General features: G+C 35.5%; 1 long non-coding RNA gene across 1 annotated transcript in view; it reads left to right on the plus strand.

The window, feature by feature from the left end:
- The first annotated feature begins 6,391 nt into the window (after window positions 1-6,391).
- The window catches only part of LOC128551710 (uncharacterized), a 34,044-nt gene continuing 17,384 nt past the window's right edge, over window positions 6,392-23,051 (plus strand). The window contains exon 1 of the long non-coding RNA XR_008368869.1: window positions 6,392-6,500. This is a non-coding gene — a long non-coding RNA (uncharacterized LOC128551710). The remainder of the gene's footprint in view (window positions 6,501-23,051) is intronic.

The raw sequence follows: 23,051 nt of genomic DNA on the forward strand, positions 1-23,051 counted from the left end.
ACCACAAGAGTTCTTGCGGCCCGTCAATTTCAGTCAGATTGCCCCAAGTAACACCAGATTATGCCCTTAAAAAGTTTCTTTTAAAACTATATAGGGTACTAAAATATGGAAATTTTTCGCACAAAAATTTCGATATATTTGCCCTTTCTTGAAACTTAAACAAAATTTAGATCACTCTAAGGGTTGGGGTACCACAATTTCATTTGGTTTTTTTTTGTAAATTTAAAGATTTTATTGCCCTTTAATTGTATAAAATCCACATTTTTGTACATAAAAAACTTAGCTTTTTTTAGAATTTCATTAATTTCTTCATTCTTTTCCATGAACATTTATTGTAAACATGTGAAGTTGTGTACCCCACACCGGGTCCCCCCTTACCTTGATCACACACCTCCCCCCCTATCCCCCTTTCCCTTTCCCCCCCCCCCCCCCCCCCCCCCAAAAAAAAAAAAAAAATTCATTCCTTTTTTTAGATTTTTTTAAACAAACTTCATAACATGTTCCCACTAGAGGTTAGGGGGGCCCCATCAAGTTTCAGACAGATTCCCAAAGTAACCAGATTTGGCCCTAGAATTTTTCGTGTTAATAAGGGGGTAATAGATCCATAGATATGCCCAATTTTCTGCATCAAATTTTTGTATATTTGACCTAGAACTATAAAACTTTAACAAAATTTAGAGCATATAATGTGGTTGTAAAAAGAAATTTTTTGTACGGATTTTTCTTTTTGTAACTTCAGAGTTTTGCCCTTTAAAATTGTCAAAACATCCACATATTTTACATAAAAAAACTTACCATTTGGCAAATTTTCTTTTAAATTTCTTTCATTTTTTTCTGTGACATTTATTATGAAATGTGAAGTTGCGCACCCCACCGGGTCACCCATTTCCCTTGGTAAAACCCCCTCCCCCCCCCCCCCCCCCAAATTTTTTTTTTTTTATTTTTTTTTTAGTTTTTTTTTAAACTTCCAAGTTTTCCCATTCCCCCACCTCACTTCCCCACCCAGCTTGCCCACCACTGATCGTTCCTCTGCACCCCCCCCTCCAATTTCATTCTTTTACCTTTTTTTTTTTTTTTTTATTTTCAATCAATTTTTATAATCCCTGTAAAATTTTTTTTCCCTCTCCCTTCCCTGCACCCCCCCCCCCCTAAAAAAATAAAATAATACATAATCAAAAAAGATTTATATTTCCCATTCCTTTTTTTTTTTTTTTTTAAATTTTCAAATTTCAACTTTTAAAGTTGTGACTACACAAACCTTGCCCCACCATGTTAAAGATATTTCCTTTTGGTTCTTTAAGGGACATCGTTTTTTAAATTAAGTTAAAACAAAACCTGGTGCTAAACCACTCAAAGACAAATTTCTTTCCATTTAAAACTTCAACCCAAATTTAAATTAACGCATTTAATTTTAAAAAGCTAACTTTTACAGTAAGCTTTCCCCCTTTCAAAAAAAATTTTTTAGTCAGGATAAAGTATCATACATTTTTATGTACTCTTTAATAAAACATTTTTTTTTCTTTTAAATTATTTTAACTAATAAATTATTTGTTTTCTTATTAACACCTTAACTTTTGGGGGGATATATTTTTTTTGCCATTCCCCCAAAAACCCCCTTTTCGGGGGGATACCAATTCATAATTTGCTTGTTCGCTTAGAAATTTTTGGTAAGGTTTTGTATTAACTGGTATTCAGTATTTACTAAGGGGGAAGGTTTAAAACTTCACATACTTGTTCACTGTCATGATCTACTGCACTAAGCAAGCCCCATAATCTACCTCTTTTTTTTCAAAATTATGCCCCTTTTTGCTTAGCATTTTTGGTTAAAATTTTTTGTTTAATCTGAACTCATATCCAAAATTTGGGAAGGGTTTAAAACTTCCCCAAAATTTTTTTCACTGTCATATCTAACATCATTGGAAGGCCCCATAATCTATTGGGCATTTTTAAAAAATTTTCCCCCCTTTGACTTACAGTTTTTTTGTTAATTTTTTGTACGAAGCTGGTATCCAGTATCCACAAATTGGAAAGGATTAAAACTTCCACACTTGTTCCGTCTGAATGACTGCATACGGGTTTTAAATCCCTCACTTTCTTTTTCAAAATTACCCCCTTTTTTCAACTTTTGTATTCATTCGGTTGACAGGCTGTTGATAGTCGAGCTTTTTGCTGTCCTCCGACACTCTTGTTTTTAATTGGTCATTTTTTCCTTGAGTTTTTGCCCTTTAAATTGTTTAAAAAATCGCAGTTTTTTGACTGAAAAACCAACCCAATTGGTAGAATTTTCTTAAACTTTTTCCTTCTTTTCTATAAACATTTTTAAAAAACATGAAAAAGTTATTAAAACCCACACGGTCACCACCTTGCCTTGGTCACACACACCCCCTCCCCCCCCAAAAAAAAAAATATTCTTTTTAGTATTTTTTTTCAAACCTTCCAGAATTTTATCAACATGAAAAGTTGTACCTTCCCCCCCCACCTTAATCCTCCACCCTCATCCCCACCCCCCCCATCATGCCCACCCCCCCCCCGATAATGAATCACCCCGACATACATCACCCCCACCCCCTTGGTTTCCTTTTTAAACGGGCCCAGTTGCCTTTATGGGTTCCGGTGTTTGGCCCCTAAAGGGCCAATTAGCTTTTTGAGTTGTCTGCACAATTAGTTTTCATTTATGTTTGAATTTAATCAAACTTGCAAAAAAACTTGTTCACTATAAATCTCGGTTCCTTTTTTGAACCGGCCAATCCCATAAGGGTTCCAGAATTATGGCCCCTAAAAGGGCCAAATTAGCTTTTTTTGCCCTTGTCTGAAAAATCCTTTTCATTTAGATTTTTTTTTAAACCCAAAAACTTGCGCACAAATTGTTACTATAAGATTTTGGTTTCCCTTTATTGAACGGCCCCGATTCCGTAGGGGTTAAGATTAGGGCCCCCTGATAGGGCCAAATTAGCTATTTTGCCTTGCTGCACAATAGCAGCTTTTCATTTGTGTTTTGATTTTAACAAATTTGCACACAACTTGTATCACCATAAGACTCTATTCTTTTTTTACACCCCGGGGGGGAGTATTATTTATACCCTTTTCTGTCTTCGTCTGTTGGTTAGAAATTTTCCCCTTCCGCTCTGTAACTCTTGAAACCCCCCCTTGAAGATTTCCCAAAAAACCGACACAAATGTCACTCTCGAAATGACGTGCAAGTGCATGTTTCAGATGCCATTTCAAGGTCAAGGACACTTAGGGGTCAAGGTAAATGTTTTTTGTTATTTCTCTTATTGCATCTCTTTTTTTTTTTTTGGAAGATCCTTTTTTTTTTTCACTTCATAATTTTTTTTTAAAATGATTTCCCCTTTTATGTTACTAAAATAGCTTTTTAAAACTTTTTATTTTTTTGGCCGAAAAAGTGAGACCCCTTTTTTCTGTGGTAAAACATGGATGGTACCCCAATTTTTGGGTTATTTTGACTATTTTACCTTTTAAGAATTTTTTTTTTTTCTTTTTGGGTTTTAAAAACTTCCCCTTTTTTGTTCCCGTCCTTTGGACTTAGATTTTATTCGGAGGACTTAGATTTTTTTTTAAATTTTTTCCCCTTTTTTTTTTATAAATTTTTATCTTGGGCATTGGGGGGCAGAAACAGGTCATCGGGGCAAAATAAAGAACAAGCTTTTTTACACCCCCTGGGGGGACATTTTTTATTCCTATCTTTATAATTTTTTGGGCAGTGTGTTTGTTACATAAGTTTTGGGAAATCTTACCCAAGTCAATGGGGAAAAAATAGGGCAATAGGTCAAACAAAGAAAATGCATATTTACCTCAAGAGGGCCCCCGTTTTTTTTTTTGGTCCAAACTTCGAAAAATTGGTCATAATATTTTTCTCCCCTTTAAACACAGGAAAAATGTTTATACTGTTTGGTGTGTAACCAGGGGAGTTACCTAGGGCCTCTGGCCCCTTTTTTAGTTACATTTTTAGTGTAAGATGGACTTAGTACCCACTAAAGGAATAGATTTTAAAATTTTCACAACTTGTCCACGTCATGACTGATAAGCACCTGCGTTCTAGAACCCTGTTTTGCATTTTTAAAAACAATATGCCCCTTTTTAACTCAACTTTCTCGAAAAAAAAATAGACTATTGCATCCCCTGGGGTCTGTGTTTGGGGCCGCCGTTGGTTAAAATTTTTGATAAAGTCAATATCTTGTTTCTTCAAAACTATTGATTTTAAAATTAAAACACTTTTTTACTATCAAAGTCAAAACCAGGGGAAAAAAATCTCCATACCTTGATTTGAATTTGATAGAATAGCTCTCCTTTTTTCTTAGAATGTTTGGGTTTAAATTTTGAAAATCAAAAAACTCTGTTACTATCAAAGCTATTGCTTGAAACTTAAAAACTTTTTAACCACAAAGTCCCACACCCAAAAAACAAATTCCCCCTACTTGAGAATATTCAAATTATGCCCCATTTACTTAGAATTTTTTGGGTTAAAAATTTTTATATTTAATATGGGCTGTTCTATTTAAAAACTTTTGACTTGAAACTTAAAAGTTATTTTCTATCAAAGTCACAAAAAGGAAAAAAAAATCCCCTTACTTTGATTTGAATTTTTACAAATTAGTCCCTTTTTAACTTGGATTTTTTTACTGGCAAAAACCTAATTTTTATAGAGAGGGGAACCTACCCAAAAAAATCAAAAGGGGACAACCGATTGATCAAAAAACTGAAGCCAAAATTAAACCATTGATCAAAAGTGAAAAAAAATCAAAAAAAGGCCCTTTTTTAAACAACTTACGGGAACAAAAAGACCTACATTTGTTTAAATCCCTTTTAAAAAATTCCCATTATACAATATGCAAAAGCTTTTCCAACTTACACTGGCATTATTTTTTTAAGTTGTAGTGAGGCCCCCGATAGAAAGTTAAGTAATTTCATAAGATTTATAGAAAAAGCATCTTCCTTTGGAAAAATAACGACAAAGAAACGTTATTAATTTTTTATCTTTTTGCCAAAAAGTTTTTTTTTTGTTCTCAATGGGATACATTGGTTTACACAACAATAATCAAAAATGTAAAATTATATAATCCAACAATGAGAAATAACAAAAAATTAAAAAATTTGGAACTAAAAAATTCTTGTTAAAAATACAATTTTTAAGGTTTGGTTTAATTATACAGTTGAGGTACTGACAGGGGAAAGATCTAGAATGTATTTTTTAAGCAAATTTCAATTTAAAATTTTCTGGGGAATGCCGACATTTGCTTTACTTTTAAAAAAGAATAAAAGCTAAAAAGCTATGGAATTAACTCTTTTTTATGTTTTCGTTACAGGTCAACTACTCTAAAAAAAAACAAAAGGTTTTTTATTTATTGTTAAAAACAAAAATAAACGGTAATTTCAGATATCAACATTATTTAAAACTTATATGTTTACACAACTTGAAAAAAATTTTTTTTGGGGGGTTTGGGGCCCTCTCATTTGAAATTATCAAAAATTACGCCTGAAATTTAGTGCATTCTAGTGGAAATAAATTTATGGGAAATGGGGTAGGGGGGTTTTACAATTAAAATCTTTTTAACTTCTTTAAGGTACATTTTTGGGGAGGTTTTTTGGGAAATTATAATAAGAGCATGTCATTCTCTTTCCTCAAATTTTTTCAAGCGTTTTAGGACTCTTGGGGTAGTCTTAATTTGACTTTTTTAAAAAGCAAAAAAGGGAAATTCAGTATGGCCTTTCAAAATTTTAAATAGAGTAAAATTCCTTATACTCTATTTGAATTTATTTTTCGTGGGGCTTTTTAATAAAATATAATTTGGGGAATCCAAAAAATTTTTAAAAAAAGGGGCAGACAAATTGTCCATTTTGGGTTTAGATATTTTGAGAAAGCATTTTTTTTGATATCAAAATTTTGTTTTTTTTTACACGGAAAGATTAAAAACCCTAAATAAATTTTGAAAATTGGTGCCTTAGCTATCTTTCACTCTGAAAAAAAACCCCATAAAGGAATTTTTAATTTTTTAACTCCCATCTTATCAACTAATTCAATCAACACTGGGGAAAAAATCGGTGCGCTGTCTAAAGGATACTCTTGTTGACTTTGTATTATTCAAATTTTGACAAGGTGTTTTAGTGGAGCATTTCTGTCCCCAAACTCTTTTTTATGAATTTTGTCCCCTTTTTTTTCTTTGAATTAAGGTTAATTTTGATGTTTTCCCTATTTATAGTTATTACTAATGGATTTGATTCAAACTTGAAGTTTGTTCACATCACACCCACCCTTGGCCAAGTTGCATTACACTCTTGCACCAATATTTTATGAAGTAACAACTGTTACAGCTCTCAGAAGATTGCTAATTTTGTATAGAACATATTGCAAATTTATTTACTACTGTATACCTTTATTCTACAGCAAACCAATGCTAATCATGTGACACTTGTTGAGAGTGCATGTTCATTCAGCTGTTGGTAAAGGACAAAAAAAAACGAACACAGAGCATGGAAGGAAGGTAAAATAATTTAAAAAAGAGTGACTGTATAGATAGTTTTGCTTTTTTAGACTTGTTTTGGTTGATCAGATTGTTTTTACCTCACCTGTCACAAAGTGACAAGGTGAGCTTTTGTGATCGCGTGGCGTCCGTCATCCGTGCGTGCGTGCGTCAACTTTTGCTTGTGACCACTCTAGAGGTCACATTTTTCATGGGATCTTTATGAAAGTTGGTCTGAATGTTCATCTTGATGATATCTAGGTCAAGTTCGAAACTGGGTCACGTGCGGTCAAAAACTAGGTCAGTAGATCTAAAAATAGAAAAACATTGTGACCTCTCTAGAGGCCATATTTTTCATGAGATCTTCATGAAAATTGGTGAGAATGTTCACCTTGATGATATCTAGGTCGAGTTCGAAACTGGGTCACGTGGGATCAAAAACTAGGTCAGTAGGTCTAAAAATAGAAAAACCTTGTGACCTCTCTAGAGGTCATATTTTTCAATGGATCTTCATGAAAATTGGTCAGAATGTTCACTTTGATGATATCTAGATCAAGTTTGAAACTGGGTCATGTGCGGTCAAAAACTAGGTCAGTAGGTCTGAAAATAGAAAAACTTTGTGACCTCTCTAGAGGCCATATTTTTCATGGGATCTTTATGAAAATTGGTCAAAATGTTCACCTTGATGATATCTAGGTCAGATTCGAAACTGGGTCACGTGCTGTCAATAACTAGGTCAGTAGGTCTAAAAATAGAAAAACATTGTGACCTCTCTAGAGGCCATATTTTTCAAGAGATCTTCATGAAAATTGGTCAGAATGTTCGTCTTGATGATATCTAGCTCAAGTTCGAAACTTGGTCACGTACGGTCAAAAACTAGGTCAGTAGGTCTAAAAATAGAAAAACCTTGTGGTGTCTCTAGAGGCCATATTTCTCAATGGATCTTCATGAAATTTAGCGAGAATGTTCACCTTGATGATATCTAGGTCAAGTTCGAAACTGGGTCACATGGGATCAAAAACTAGGTCAGTAGGTCTAAAAATAGAAAAACCTTGTGGTGTCTCTAGAGGCCATATTTCTCAATGGATCTTCATGAAATTTAGCGAGAATGTTCACCTTGAGGATGTCTAGGTCAAATTCGAAACTGGGTCACGTGCTGTCAATAACTAGGTCAGTAGGTCTAAAAATAGAAAAACCTTGTGACCTCTCTAGAGGCCATATTTTTCATGAGATCTTCATGAAAATTGGTGAGAATGTTCACCTTGATGATATCTAGGTCGAGTTCGAAACTGGGTCACGTGGGATCAAAAACTAGGTCAGTAGGTCTAAAAATAGAAAAACCTTGTGACCTCTCTAGAGGTCATATTTTTCAATGGATCTTCATGAAAATTGGTCAGAATGTTCACCTTGATGATATCTAGGTCAAGTTTGAAACTGGGTCACGTGCGGTCAAAAACTAGGTCAGTAGCTCTGAAAATAGAAAAACTTTGTGACCTCTCTAGAGGCCATATTTTTCAATGGATCTTTATGAAAATTGGTCAGAATGTTCACCTTGATGATATCTAGGTCAAATTCGAAACTGGGTTACATGCTGTCAATAACTAGGTCAGTAGGTCTAAAAATAGAAAAACATTGTGACCTCTCTAGAGGCGATATTTTTCAAGAGATCTCCATGAAAATTGGTCAGAATGTTCGTCTTGATGATATCTAGCTCAAGTTCGAAACTTGGTCACGTGCGGTCAAAAACTAGGTCAGTAGGTCTAAAAATAGAAAAACCTTGTGGTGTCTTTAGAGGCCATATTTCTCAATGGATCTTTATGAAAATTTGGTGAGAATGTTCAGCTTGATGATATCTAAATCAAGTTCATAACTGGGTCATGTGTGATCAAAAACTAGGTCAGTAGGTCGAAAAATAGAAAAATCTTGTGACCTCTCTAGAGGCCATATTTTTCACGAGGTCTTCATGAAAATTGGTGAGAATGTTCATCTTGATGATGTCTAGGTCAAGTTTAAATGTGGGTCAGGTGCCTTCTAAAACTAGGTCATTAGGTCAAATAATAGAAAAACCTTGTGACCTCTCTAGAGGTCATATTTTTCAATGGATCTTCATGAAAATTGGTCAGAATTTTAATTCTTGATGATATCTAGGTCACATATGCTCAAAAACTAGGTCACTATATCAAATAATAGAAATAACGACGTCATACTCAGTTCAACACTGGGTCATGTTGGGATAGGTGAGCGATTCAGGACCATCATGGTCCTCTTGTTTCTAGATTTTCTTCAGAGTGATTTGGTGAGAAGTATTTTTTTTCTGATAAAGCACAGTGGTCATGTTGTGTTAGGCTTGAACCAGTTTTCTGTAAAATCCATGGTTATTTGCTAGGTCTTATGTCTATCTAATTTCATGTGCAGGATTTTCATCAGGAAATTGGGAAGAGGCCCTGACCTTTCAAATTGGGAAATTCATACGCGGTAATTGCTCATTTTGGGAAAAGAGCATTTTATTGAAGCAAGGGCCTTTTTGTACCCCCCCGACAACAAAGTTGTAAGGGGGGGTATACTGGTTTCAGGTTGTCTGTCTGTCCGTCTGTCCGGAGACGCAATCTTGTGCGCACCATCTCTCCTTATCCCCTTGACAGAATTTAATGAAACTTCACACAAGTGATCAGTACCAACAGTAGTTGTGCATGGGGCATGTTAGGTTCTTTTAGAAAAAAATTTTGCAGAGTTATGGGACTTTGTTTTTTTGTTACTATACTATATACATAGACACAATCTTGTGCGCACCATCTCTCCTCATCCCCTTGACACAATTTAATGAAACTTCACACAAGTGATCATACCAACAGTAGTTGTGCATGGGGCATGTTAGGTTCTTTTAGAAAAAAAATTGCAGAGTTATGGGACTTTGTTTTTTTGTTACTATACTATATACATAGACACAATCTTGTGCACACCATCTCTCCTCATCCCCTTGACACAATTTAATGAAACTTCACACAAGTGATCAGTAACAACAGTAGTTGTGCATGGGGCATGTTTAGGTTCTTTCAGCGACAAAAATTGCAGAGTAATGGGACTTTGTTTCTTGTTAACATACTATGTACATACAGTCTGCATATGCAATCTTGTGCGTGCCTAATCTACCAAACCCTTGCACACAATTTAATGAAACTTCACACAAGTGATCAGTACCAACCCTAGTTGTGCATGGTACATGTTACATTCTTTTAAATAAATATTCTGCATAGTTATGGGACTTTGTTTTTTGTTACTATACTGTATACATACAGTCTATATACATACAGTCCACATAATTATGCAATCTTGTGTGCATCAAATTGCAATGTACTGTGTCAGTGCATGCGGGGGGTACATTCATCACCTTTAGTGATAGCTCTAGTTTCCTTCTGCAAAAGAGGAATGTAACAGAGGACACAATTTGGTGGTTTCCTAATCATAAATGAGCTCATTGCTTCCTATTTGTGATATATAATTGCAAAAAAAAAAAATTAAAAAAATGTTGTTGTTTTTTTTTTTTTGTTTTAATAGCTCACCTGTCACAAAGTGACAAGGTGAGCTTTTGTGATTGCGCAGCGTCCGTCCGTCAGTTCGTGCGTTCGTGCGTGCGTAAACTTTTGCTTGTGACCACTCTGGAGGTCACATTTTTCATGGGATCTTTATGAAGATTGGTCAGAATGTTCCCCTTGATGATATCTAGGTCAAGTTCGAAACTGGGTCACGTGAGGTCAAAAACTAGGTCAGTAGGTCTAAAAAAAGAAAAACCTTGTGACCTCTCTAGAGGCCATATTTCACAAGATCTTCATGAAAATTGGTCAGAATGTTCATCTTGATGATATCTAGGTCAAGTTCAAAACTGGGTCACATGGCATCAAAAACAAGGTCAGTAGGTCAAATAATAGAAAAACCTTGTGACCTCTCTAGAGGCCATATTTTTCATGGGATCTGTATGAAAGTTGGTCTGAATGTTCATCCTGATGATATCTAGGTCAAGTTCGAAACTGGGTCACGTGGGGTCAAAAACTAGGTCAGTAGGTCTAAAAATAGAAAAACCTTGTGACCTCTTTAGAGGCCATATATTTCATGAGATCTTCATGAAAATTGGTCAGAATGTTCATCTTGATGATATCTAGGTCAGGTTCGAAAGTGGGTCACGTGCCATCAAAAACTAGGTCAGTAGGTCAAATAATAAAAAAACCTTGTGACCTCTCTAGAGGCCATATTTTTCATGGGATCTGTATGAAAGTTGGTCTGAATGTTCATCTTGATGATATCTAGGCCAGGTTCGAAAGTGGGTCACGTGCCTTCAAAAACTTGGTCAGTAGGTCAAATAATAGAAAAACGTTGTGACCTGTCTAGAGGCCATATTTTTCATGGGATCTGTATGAAAGTTGGTCTGAATGTTCATCTTGATGATATCTAGGTCATGTTTGAAACAGGGTCATGTGCGTTCAAAATGTAGGTCAGTAGGTCTAAAAATAGAAAAACCTTGTGACCTCTCTAGAGGCCATACTTGTGAATGGATCTCCATAAAAATTGGTCAGAATGTTCATCTTGATGATATCTAAGTCAAGTTCGAAAGTGGGTCACGTGCCATCAAAAAGTAGGTCAGTAGGTCAAATAATGAAAAAACGTTGTGACCTCTCTAGAGGTCACATTTTTCATGGGATCTGTATGAAAGTTGGTCTGAATGTTTATCTTGATGATATATAGGTCAAGTTTGAAACTGGGTCAACTGCGATCAAAAACTAGGTCAGTAGGTCTTAAAATAGAAAAACCTTGTGACCTGTCTAGAGGCCATACCCATGAATGGATCTTCATGAGAATTGGTCAGAATGTTCACCTTGATGATATCTAGGTCAAGTTTGAAACTGGGTCACGTGCCTTCAAAAACTAGGTCAGTAGGTCAAATAATAAAAAAACCTTGTGACCTCTCTGGAGACCATATTTTTCAATGGATCTTCATGAAAATTAATCTGAATGTTCACCTTGATGATATCTAGGTCAGATTCGAAACTGGGTCACGTGGGGTCAAAAACTAGGCCAGTAGGTATAAAAATAGAAAAACCTTGTGACCTCTCTAGAGGCCATATTTTTCATGAGATTTTCATGAAAATTAGTGAGAATGTTCACCTTGATGATATCTAGGTAAAGTTCAAAACAGGGTCACGTACCTTCGAAAACTAGGTCAATAGGTCAAATAATAGAAAAACCTTGTGACCTCTCTGGAGACCATATTTTTCAATAGATCTTCATGAAAATTAGTCAGAATTTTTATCTTGAAAATATCTAGGTCAATTTCAAAACTGGGTCACATGAGCTCAAAAACTAGGTCACTATGTAAAATAATAGAAAAAACGACGTCATACTCAAAACTGGATCATGTGGGAACAGGTGAGCGATTCAGGACCATCATGGTTCTCTTGTTTACATTTTGGGAAGTTCCTCTGCCACAGTTGGGAAAAAATGACCTTATTTTCAATTGGGAAGTGGCCGAATATCGGCCTCTGTTATATAAGGATGAAAAGCCCTGATGTGGGTGATAGCTTTGACATGCATGAGCAGTATTTTTATGCCCCCAAAGGGAGGCATATAGTTTTTGAACCGTCTGTCTGTCGGTCTGTCCGCATTTTTCGTGTCCGGTCCATATCTTTGTCATCGTTGGATGGATTTTCAAATAACTTGGCATGAATGTGTACCACAGTAAGACGACATGTCGCGCGCAAGACCCAGGTCCGTAGCTCAAAGGTCAAGGTCACACTTAGACATTAAGGGATAGTGCATTGATGGGCGTGTCCGGTCCATATCTTTGTCATCGATGGATGGATTTTCAAATAACTTGGCATGAATGTGTACCACAGTAAGACGACATGTCGCGCGCAAGACCCAGGTCCGTATCTCCAAGGTCAAGGTCACACTTAGACATTAAGTGATAGTGCATTGATGGGCGTGTCCGGTCCATATCTTTGTCATCGATGGATGGATTTTCAAATAACTTGGCATGAATGTGTACCACAGTAAGACGACGTGTCGCGCGCAAGACCCAGGTCCGTATCTCCAAGGTCAAGGTCACACTTAGACATTAAGTGATAGTGCATTGATGGGCGTGTCCGGTCCATATCTTTGTCATCGATGGATGGATTTTCAAATAACTTGGCATGAATGTGTACCACAGTAAGATGACGTGTCGCCCGCAAGACCCAGGTCCGTAGCTCAAAGGTCAAGATCACACTTAGACATTAAGGGATAGTGCATTGATGGGCGTGTCCGGTCCATATCTTTGTCATTCATGCATGGATTTTAAAATAACTGTGCATGAATGTGTGACACAGTAAGACAACGTGTCGCGCGCAAGACCCAGCTCCGTAGGTCAAAGGTCCTAAACTCTAACATCGGCCATAACTATTCATTTAAAGTGCCATCGGGGGCATGTGTCATCCTATGGAGACAGCTCTTGTTTTTATTAGCTCACCTGTCACAAAGTGAGCTTTTGTGATCGCGCAGCGTCCGTCGTCCGTCCGTGCGTGCGTAAACTTTTGCTTGTGACCACTCTAGAGGTCACATTTTTCATGGGATCTTTATGAAAGTTGGTCAGAATGTTCAGCTTGATGATATCTAGGTCAAATTAGTAACTGGGTCACGTGCAGTCAAAAACTAGGTCAGTAGGTCTAAAAATAGAAAAACCTTGTGACCTCTCTAGAGGCCATATATTTCACAAGATCTTCATGAAAATTGGTCAGAATGTTCACCTTGATGATATCTAGGTCAGGTTCGAAACTGGGTCACGTGCCATCAAAAACCAGGTCAGTAGGTCAAATAATAGAAAAACCTTGTGACCTCTCTAAAAGCCATATTTTTCATGGGATCTGTATGAAAGTTAGTCTGAATGTTTATCTTGATGATATCTATGTCAAGTTCGAAACTGGGTCATGTGCGATCAAAAACTAGGTCAGTAGGTCTAAAAATAGAAAAACCTTGTGACCTCTCTAGAGGCCATACTTATGAATAGATCTTCATAAAAGTTGGTCAGAGTGTTCACCTTGATTATATCTAGGTCAAGTTTGAAAGTGGGTCACGTGTTTTTAAAAAGTAGGTCAGTAGGTCAAATAATGAAAAAACCTTGTGACCTCTCTAGAGGCCATATTTTTCATGGGATCTGTATGAAAGTTGGTCTGAATGTTCATCTTGATGATATCTAGGTCAGGTTTGAAACTGGGTCAACTGCGGTCAAAAACTAGGTCAGTAGGTCTAAAAATAGAAAAATCTTGTGACCTCTCTAGAGACCATACTTTTCAATGGATCTTCATGAAAATTGGTCAGAATGTTCACCTTGATGACATCTAGGTCAAGTTCGAAACTGGGTCACATGCCGTCAAAAACTAGGTCAGTAGGTCAAATAATAAAAAAACCTTGTGACCTCTTTAGAGGCCATATTTTTCATGGGATCTGTATGGAAGTTGGTCTGAATATTCATCTTGATGATATCTAGGTCAAGTTCAAAACTGGGTCAACTGTGGTTAAAAACTAGGTCAGTAGGTCTAAATATAGAAAAACCTTTTGACCACTCCAGAGGCCATATTTTTCAATGGATCTTCATGAAAATTTATCTGAATGTTCACCTTGATGATATCTAGATAAAATTTGAAACTGGGTCACATGTTGCCAAAATTAGGTCAGTAGGTATAAAAATAGAAAAACCTTGTGACCTCTCTAGAGGCCATACTCTTCATGAGATCTTCATGAAAATTGGTGAGAATGTTCACCTTGGTAATATCTATTTCAAGATCAGAACTGGGTCATGTGCCTTCAAAAACTAGGTCATTAGGTCAGATAATAGAAAAACCTTGTGACCTCTCTAGAGACCATATTTTTCAATGGATCTTCAAGAAAATTGGTCAGAATTTTTATCTTGATAATATCTAGGTCAAGTTCAAAACTGGGTCACATGAGCTCAAAAACTAGGTCACTATGTCAAATAATAGAAAAAACGACGTCATACTCAAAACTGGGTCATGTGGGAAGAGGTGAGCGATTCAGGACCATCATGGTCCTCTTGTTTAAATTGGTGTAATATATATTTTTGTCTCAACAAATAAATATTGTGCCCTTTTGGCTTGAAAATTCTAGTTTCATCCTAGATACCAGTACTTATATCAAATAATTGTATGAATTCAATAAGTATTCATAAAAAATATAAGAGGAGAAGATAAACTTGTAAATAATCAATTCAGAGTTATGGTTCTTGCATATTGCATTTCTTCTCATTGCCATCTGTCAATATATTCAGTGTAATTTGAGTTCTGTTTAGTTCATTAAAATTGCAATCACACAAAGGGGAGATGAAACTATACATATCCTAAAATTCATTAATGGTTCAAGGTCTTTGCACTATGGACCATAATTCTATTTGTCATATACAAAAGGTGAAATCATTGATTTGTATGGTTTTGCTGTTTTAATATTTCAATGTACAAGTGGTAGTTTATGTAGGCTATATATTTTGAAGATTGTCAAGAAATTTAATAGATGAAACAGTTTGGTATATTGATATATTTGGATGCAGTTACCATTAAAAGGGCCTTAACTCAATTATTTTTAAATAGCACATGTATATGCTGATTATATGCTCAAGTTTGTTGGTAAATAATTTTTTATTTGTTTGGGTCAGGTCATTCGAAAACTATGAAATGGGTTATCTGGAAAGCAAATTGCAAAATTTTAATTTGCCAGAGAAATGAACCAGTATCCTCAATAAATTAATTGGGGAAAACATATCAGTGCTTTAAACCAGTGTACTCTCAATTATATAGTCGTTGTCTTGATTTGCAATAGATCTGAACCAGTGTACTCTGAAATATTAATTTGGAAAAACATTTGAATGTTGTGAACAAATATCTTAATAGATTTAGATATTATTTTGATTTGCACTAGATCTGAACTAGTATTCTCAAAAACTTAATTGGGAAAACCACATTAGGTCTAAACGAGTACTCTCTCAGTATTCAACTTGGTTTACAATAGATTTGAACCAGTATCCTCTAAAAGTTAATTGGGAAAACCATGTCAGGTCTCAACCACTCTTCTGTCAGTCAACTTGGTTTACAATAGATGTGAACCAGTATCCTTTAAAAGTTAATTGGGGAAAACCATGTCAGGTCTTGACCAATGTCCTCTCAATATTCAAGTTGGTTTACACTATATTTGAACAAGTACCCTCTAAAAGTTAATTGGGAAAACATATCAGGTCTAAACCAGTATGCTCTCAATAGTCAACTTGGTTTACAATAGATTTGAACTGGTATCCCCTAAAATTTAATTGGGAAAATCATGTCGAGTGTCAACCACTATTCTTTCATTAGACAACTTGGTTTACATTAGATGTGAACCAGTATCCTTTAAGGCGTAAAAAAAAAAATTGTTTGTTTCCGGTGGCCCGACCTACCCTATTTTTTTACCGCCGACCCTAAACTTTTTTAGACAACTTGGTTTACATTAGATGTGAACCAGTATCCTTTAAGGCGTAAAAAAAAAAATTGTTTGTTTCCGGTGGCCCGACCTACCCTATTTTTTTACCGCCGACCCTAAACTTTTTTATCAGTAAAATCGGGCCGCATATTTTTGCAAATAAGTATATTATTATTTTTATAGCTCTTTGCACGAATGGACTACTCCGCCGATTGGGCGAGTGGTTTTTTCATGGTAACTTTACCAAATTGAGAAATTACATCAGGCAAAATTACCTTGATTGACTGGAATTTACCCGCGAATCGTAAAGATATCAAAACGTCATGCTGGTAATTTTCCATTCCACAAGCACGTGCGCCCTATCATAATATCTAATTTACATCGCGGTTACTTTTGACACAAAAAATGCGCATAGTGCATTCATTTTTTAATATAATCGCTTCAAATTTCCAACACCGCTTGAGAACTAATACAGTTTGAGTTCTATAACAATTTTAATAAGATATCAACAGGAATGTAGGCAAAATTCTTTAAAAACGATAAAATTTTCATATAATGTTTTGTAAAATTTCAAACAGCGCGATCTTGATTATTTACTTCTTTTTTAAAGTAAATAAACGGTACATACTATGGTAATAAAATTCAGACTCTTGACCAGAATGTTCAAAAAACACAATTAAAAAATCTTAAATATTGAAAAAGCGGCAGCAATTTAAATACATGGAGTAAAACGATTTTTGTCAAACAGATTTCTGTTTGCACGGCAGAATAGGTTACGTAACCTCGTGAACGTAAATAGAAATGTGGTTTTAAAATAAAGCAGTATGATGTTGTTGCGGAATTTAATAAGTTTTAAATTATTCATTGTACATGTATTTTTTGACACAACACTTTGTTAGATATTCTTTTCAAACAATAATGTAAATTCCTTGAGGGCAAATAGGTCACAGGTAGGCTATCCACTATCATCGTTCACGGTTTGACAAATTTACATGTCAGTTTATTCGGGATAAAAAAAGATAAAGAAAAAACTTCTCAACAAGTTAAGGAATCGAGAAAGTACGATTAGACAGCGATGTGTCACATGGCGCGAAAACATGACGTAATGCCATGACAATCTCGGGCAACTATACCGCTTTGATCTCCACTTCAGATGCCATAATAACCGACACACTTCTTTTAGCTCTTTGAGGGGGTGTTAACTGATGATGAAAACAAGGCTAAATTACTTAGTTTATCATCAGAATAATTACCGATAATTGTTAATGTTTTTTTTTTTTTCACTTTCAACACCGGTCAACGTCGGGTGGATGATGATTATTGTGTCCATATTTTGGGACACTTTTCATAATTATTTTTCAGGATAACAGATTGCTACAGTCTTCCATTTTTAATTATTTTAGAAGTAAGTCCTGTTTCTTTGAGTCGTATGAAGTTATGACGGTTGGAGGTCCACTAAAGTCTGAGCAGGTCTACTAGATTTCAGCAGTTGGTGGACCTGCTGAAAAAAGTTAAGATCGAGGCCTGCAGAGTCTTGAAAAGTCAGGTTTTAGATGGGATTTATAGTAGTAAGACGTTGAACAACCACTTGCAGCTTTATTAATTCACAATTTGGGCATACCATCAAAACTCCATTGTCTGGCATTTCCAGTTAATCCAGAATTTAGATTGGGATTGGGGGTGATGGTATTAATCTCAATGCAGATCAAAGATGCAAATCATATCCTGGCCAGTGTGCTTTTACTTGGTTTAGTTTGAAATATTAATGTTGGTTGTTGAATAATATTCAGTATTAAAATTATTATTTAAAAGAGAGAATCCACAGCAAGAATTTCATTCAAGTTTCATGTTTAATTAAATATAAACCATGTTCTCCGCAAGTAATTGCCAACTTCTCCAATGAATTAGTGGCGGAGAATGAATGATATAGACACAACGATCCTATGACCACTTGATCCGTAGATCGACTGCTCTACCTATTGAGCTAATCGGATGGGCTAATCTGGAAATGAAAAAACAACAACAACAAAACGCAAACATGTAAAGCATAGAGGATATTACATGAGTGTCTTTTCATATTGAATTTATTCAACGAGTTTAATAAATTCAATGTGGAAAGTCACAAATGTAATATTCTTTTTATCACATGTAGCTTTTCCTGTCGAAAACTCATACATTCTACTTTCTTTTACTATATAAACAAGTCAGTTTTGACCAACGTCTCCAATGCTATAAATGATGTCGACGTCAAAGTTTTATTACACTAGTGTATTATCATTTTATTAATGACTTTATTACACTCCCGCAACGTCAAACATGTAATAAAAATATTATTTCATAATATTTAAATACACAATCAAATGGCATTTTATATTGCTAAAACATCTTCAAAGTCATTGTACATTCGGGTGTAAATCAAACATAACAATAGGATGCATGTTTATAAGGTTTATAATCTTCCTGTTTGAAACTACGATGGTGTTAGGTTTAAAAAAAAAAAAAAAAAAAATGCCTACCTACCTACCCTATTTTTTTGGCCATGTCACTGGAAACAAACAATTATTTTTTTTAGGCCTAAACGTTATTTGAGAAAACCATGTCAGGTCTTAACCAATGTCCCCTCAATAGTCAAGTTGGTTTACGCTATATTTGCTAAGTTAATTGGGAAAGTATGTCAGGCTCTGAGCTAACCAATATCACTATTGATATCATTTACTTGCATGGTAGGGCTCTGAACAAGTTAATTTCCTTTGAACAACATTGTCTTAACTGGGAACAGATTTTGGGGTTCCAAATCTAAAAAGCTGTTGTCATAATTTGAAACAGATTGATTGGCTCTCTGCAACCAGTATCCTGTTTTGGTATTTATTTTTCTGTATTATGTCTAAATAATTAGATTTTGCAAACTGGTTACACTTTATAGCACATTTAAGCCTAATTAAATTGCTCTTATTCTGTTTAGCTTAAATAAAAATAACATTTTGTAAAAAATTCAACAACTCAGTAAAATTGGAGGCAGGCTTTTTGCATAATATACGTCTGCTGTTGCATTATCTTTTTATGGTTCCACAATTTTCTAAGTTCATTATACTACAATTTTGACCTGGGACTTTATGTTCTTCCTTCCCTTTGCATCCTTCCCTTGCACTGTTCTCCTGCATTGTTCAGCATCCCAGCATGCACCTTGCACTATGCTTGCCACTTCCTCATAAAGTTCCAAGTCAAATTTAGTATAATGTACCATCAGATTTTGACTATTTTCATGATCTCATATAATCGCACTGTTAGTTTCTCCAAAACAACTAGTGTAATTTAAATGAAATGTTCAGCATGATGTTATGTTATGGAAAACAGTCAGTCTGAGGTCAGTACATCAAATGTCAAGGTCACCAGTATTACACATTAAAAGGACTGTAATACTAACTTACTTTGTGTCTCAGCAATATTTAAACTTTTAAACTATTCAATGGATTCCAGTGAAACTTTTATCAAAAGTTAAGCATAATGAGAAGGTATGTTGAGAGTCAGTTCTGTCCCTCAAAGATTAGGTCACAGACAATGGCACTTTTCCTCCAGATTGTTCATTCAGAAATAACTTTTAAGATTTCAAGGGATTTCAATGAATCATTATCACATGGTCCAATTTTGAAAATCCTGGTTACCAAGTTTGGGCTGACAAGCATGGTTAATCTGGGTTGTAGTTCAGATTGATATTTATTCACTAAATTTATGTTTAGGCCTAGCTTGGGATTGTATTGAGGCAGTTGGGGTCACTGTATACAGTTTTCTGCCAATTGTGGTAATTGAATTTGGTTAAAACAGTGGGGCTAGGTTAGTCACATCAAATGGGGTTTCAGGTCAATAATTTAGTTGTCACCAAACATGATGTGTAGCAAGTTTGAAATTATGAATTAGATATTGCAATGAAACTTGATAGAAAGCTTTTGAGGAGAAGGCTTAAGACTGGGGGTCTCCAGGCCAAATGAGGTCAAGGTCACCATTACTAAAACAGCATATTGTCACCAAACTTAGTGTATAGCAAGTTTATAAGCTTGTACCGTTTGTATTAAAGGCTACTGGAATCTGGTCACTGGTACTAAAGCTAAAAAGTAGAAAACAGTTTCTGGTCAATAATTACCCAAGATACTAAACTGGCAAAGAGATACTGGTTAAAGATTTATGAATAAACCAAAGTGTCAGAATCATTTATTTTTGGCTACAAGTTACAAGAATATGATTTAAAAGGAACTGGATTCTTCAAATAACATGAAAGGGTTCTAGTGGCATTAGACTATTAAATACTTTTTGTCAAATTTCTTTACATACATTACATCAGTAGCAGGGGGAAGCGCTTCCGATTCAGGTTTAAATTGCATTTAGGGACAATGTCGTTCATTTCGGAGGCATTTGTAATCTTTCAACTGCTTTTATAGCTGGAATGGGGAAATTGTAAAGAAACATGTGTATGTTAGATAATGTATTTTTGTGCCCCCCCCCCCCCCCCCCCCCATGAGTGGTGGGGGCATATAGATTTGGTCTTGTCCGTCCGTCCGAAGTTCGTGACGCGCCTAGCTCGAAAAGTATTTGATATAAATTGATGAAACCTTGCATGAGTCTTTATCATGATATGAACTTGCGCACCTCCTATTTTTCGTCTGGCTCCACCCCCTATATTTAGAGTTATGGCCCCTGAAATAGTCAAAAATGTACATTTTGACCTTGTGACATGCCTAGCTCAAAAAGTATTTGATATAGATTCATGAAACCTTACAGGAGTCTTAATCATGATATGAATTTGCGCACCTCCTATTTTTCATCTGGCTCCGCCCTCTATTTTTAGAGTTATTGCCCCTGAAATAGTAAAAAATGCACATGTTCACCTTGTGACATGCCTAGCTCAAAAAGTATTTGATTTAGATTCATGAAACCTTGCATGAGTCTTAATCATGATATGAACTTGCGCACCTCCTATTTTTCATCTGGCTCCACCCCCTGTTTTCAGAGTTATGGCCCCTGAAATAGTCAAAAATACACATTTTCACCTTGTGACACGCCTAGCTCAAAAAGTATTTGATATAGATTCATGAAACCTTGCAGGAGTCTTAATCATGATATGAACTTGCACACCTCCTATTTTTCATTTGGGTCTGCCCCCAATTTTCAGAGTTATTGCCCCTGAAGTAGTCAAAAATGCACATTTTCACCTTGTGACATGCCTAGCTCAAAAAGTATTTGATATAGATTCATGAAACCTTGCATGAGTCTTAATCATGATATGAACTTGTGCACCTCCTATTTTTTATTGGGTCCGCCCCCTATTTTTAGAGTTATGGCCCCTGAAATAGTCAAAAATATACATTTTCTCCTTGTGACACACCTAGCTCAAAAAGTATTTAATATAAATGGTTGAAAACTCGCATAAGTCATTATCATGATATAAACTTGCACACCTCTAATTTTTTGGCTGGCTCCACCCTTTATTTTTAAAATTATGGCCCCTGAAATAGTAAAAAAAATGCACTTTTTCACCTAATTATATACCTAGCTCAAAAAGTATTTGGTGTAAATTCAGGAAACCTTGCTGGAGTCTTTATCGTGATGTGACCTTGCACACTTGGCATTCTTCTTGAGAATCTTAGCTCTTTATTTCAGAGTTATGGCCCTTGAAATAGCCAAAATAGTGGATTTTTTGTTTGTGATGCTCATAGCTCAAAAAGTATAGCGCCTAGAATAATGAATCCTTTTCATAAAATGTTTGTTGAGGCTATACCCCATTAAGACTGCAAACATTTGAATTATTGCCACTTATTTGTGACAAATGTACCAGTGGGGGGCACACCCTATGTCCTACAGACACATTCTAGTTTGTTATCAATATTAGATGATTAACTAGAAAATCAATACACTTTTGATCAAAATGCCACCAGTCTTTCAAAAACGCTGAAAAAAGTCATTGACAAAGGAAATAGGTGGAATGGCTGCTGGCTCATGTAACTGCATATAAAGACACCTTCATTCTTCTCTAGGTCAAGATGTGAACTATTACAGGTCATTTTTCAGCTGATAAACACAATTTAAAAAAGTCACATTTCTCCTGAATTGAGCCAAATTTACATTCTCACGGTAGTGATCATCTTTCAAAAATACTTGCAGCTGGCTATAATAGCTTGCTATGGATTAATGTCAGAACAGTTTAAGTGTCAAACAGTTTCGATGTAAAGCTTAGCTGTTTGGAATATCATAGGACTGGGTTAAGAAATATTAGCTACTGACTAATATTGAACTACTGTATTTCAGGATTTAGCGATGGTCTGTTTACCATTGGCCTGCCAACCCTATTTACCACATGCAAATGTATCCTATATTTATTCAAGATAGTTTTTATACAACTTAGAAAAAAATCTGTCCTATCTGCCTTAGACTTATACTTGTTTGTTATTAGAAATTCAGGAAGTAAAAGATTAAATTTTAGGATGTTTACAGATTTTTAGCTCACTAGTCACAAGGTGAGCTTTTGTGATTGCACGGCATCCGTCATCAGTGCGTCCGTAAACTTTTGCTTGTGACCACTCTAGAGGTCACATTTTTTATGGGATCTTTATGAAAATTGGTCAGAATGTTTATCTTGATGATATCTAGGCCAAGTTCGAAACTGGGTCACGTGCGGTCCAAAACTAGGTCAGTAGGTCTAAAAATAGAAAAACATTGTGACCTCTCTAGAGGCCATATTTTTCAATGGATCTGTATGAAAATTGGTCAGAATGTTCACCTTAATGATATCTAGATCAAGTTTGAAACTGGATCACGTGCGGTCAAAATCTAGGTCAGTAGGTCAAATAATAGAAAAACCTTGTGACCTCTCTAGAGGCCATATTTTTCATGGGATCTGTATGAAAGTTAATCTGAATATTCATCTTGATGATATCTAGGTCAAGTATGAAACTGGGTCATGTGCAGTCAAAAACTAGGTCAGTAGGTCAAAAAATAGAAAAACCTTTTGACCTCTCTGTAGGTTGTATTCGTCAATGGATCTTATGAAAATTGGTCAAAATGTTCACATTTATGATATCTAGGTCAAATTTG

This window comes from Mercenaria mercenaria, unplaced genomic scaffold (genome assembly GCF_021730395.1).
Source record: "Mercenaria mercenaria strain notata unplaced genomic scaffold, MADL_Memer_1 contig_1580, whole genome shotgun sequence".
Taxonomy (NCBI): Eukaryota; Metazoa; Mollusca; class Bivalvia; order Venerida; family Veneridae; genus Mercenaria; species Mercenaria mercenaria.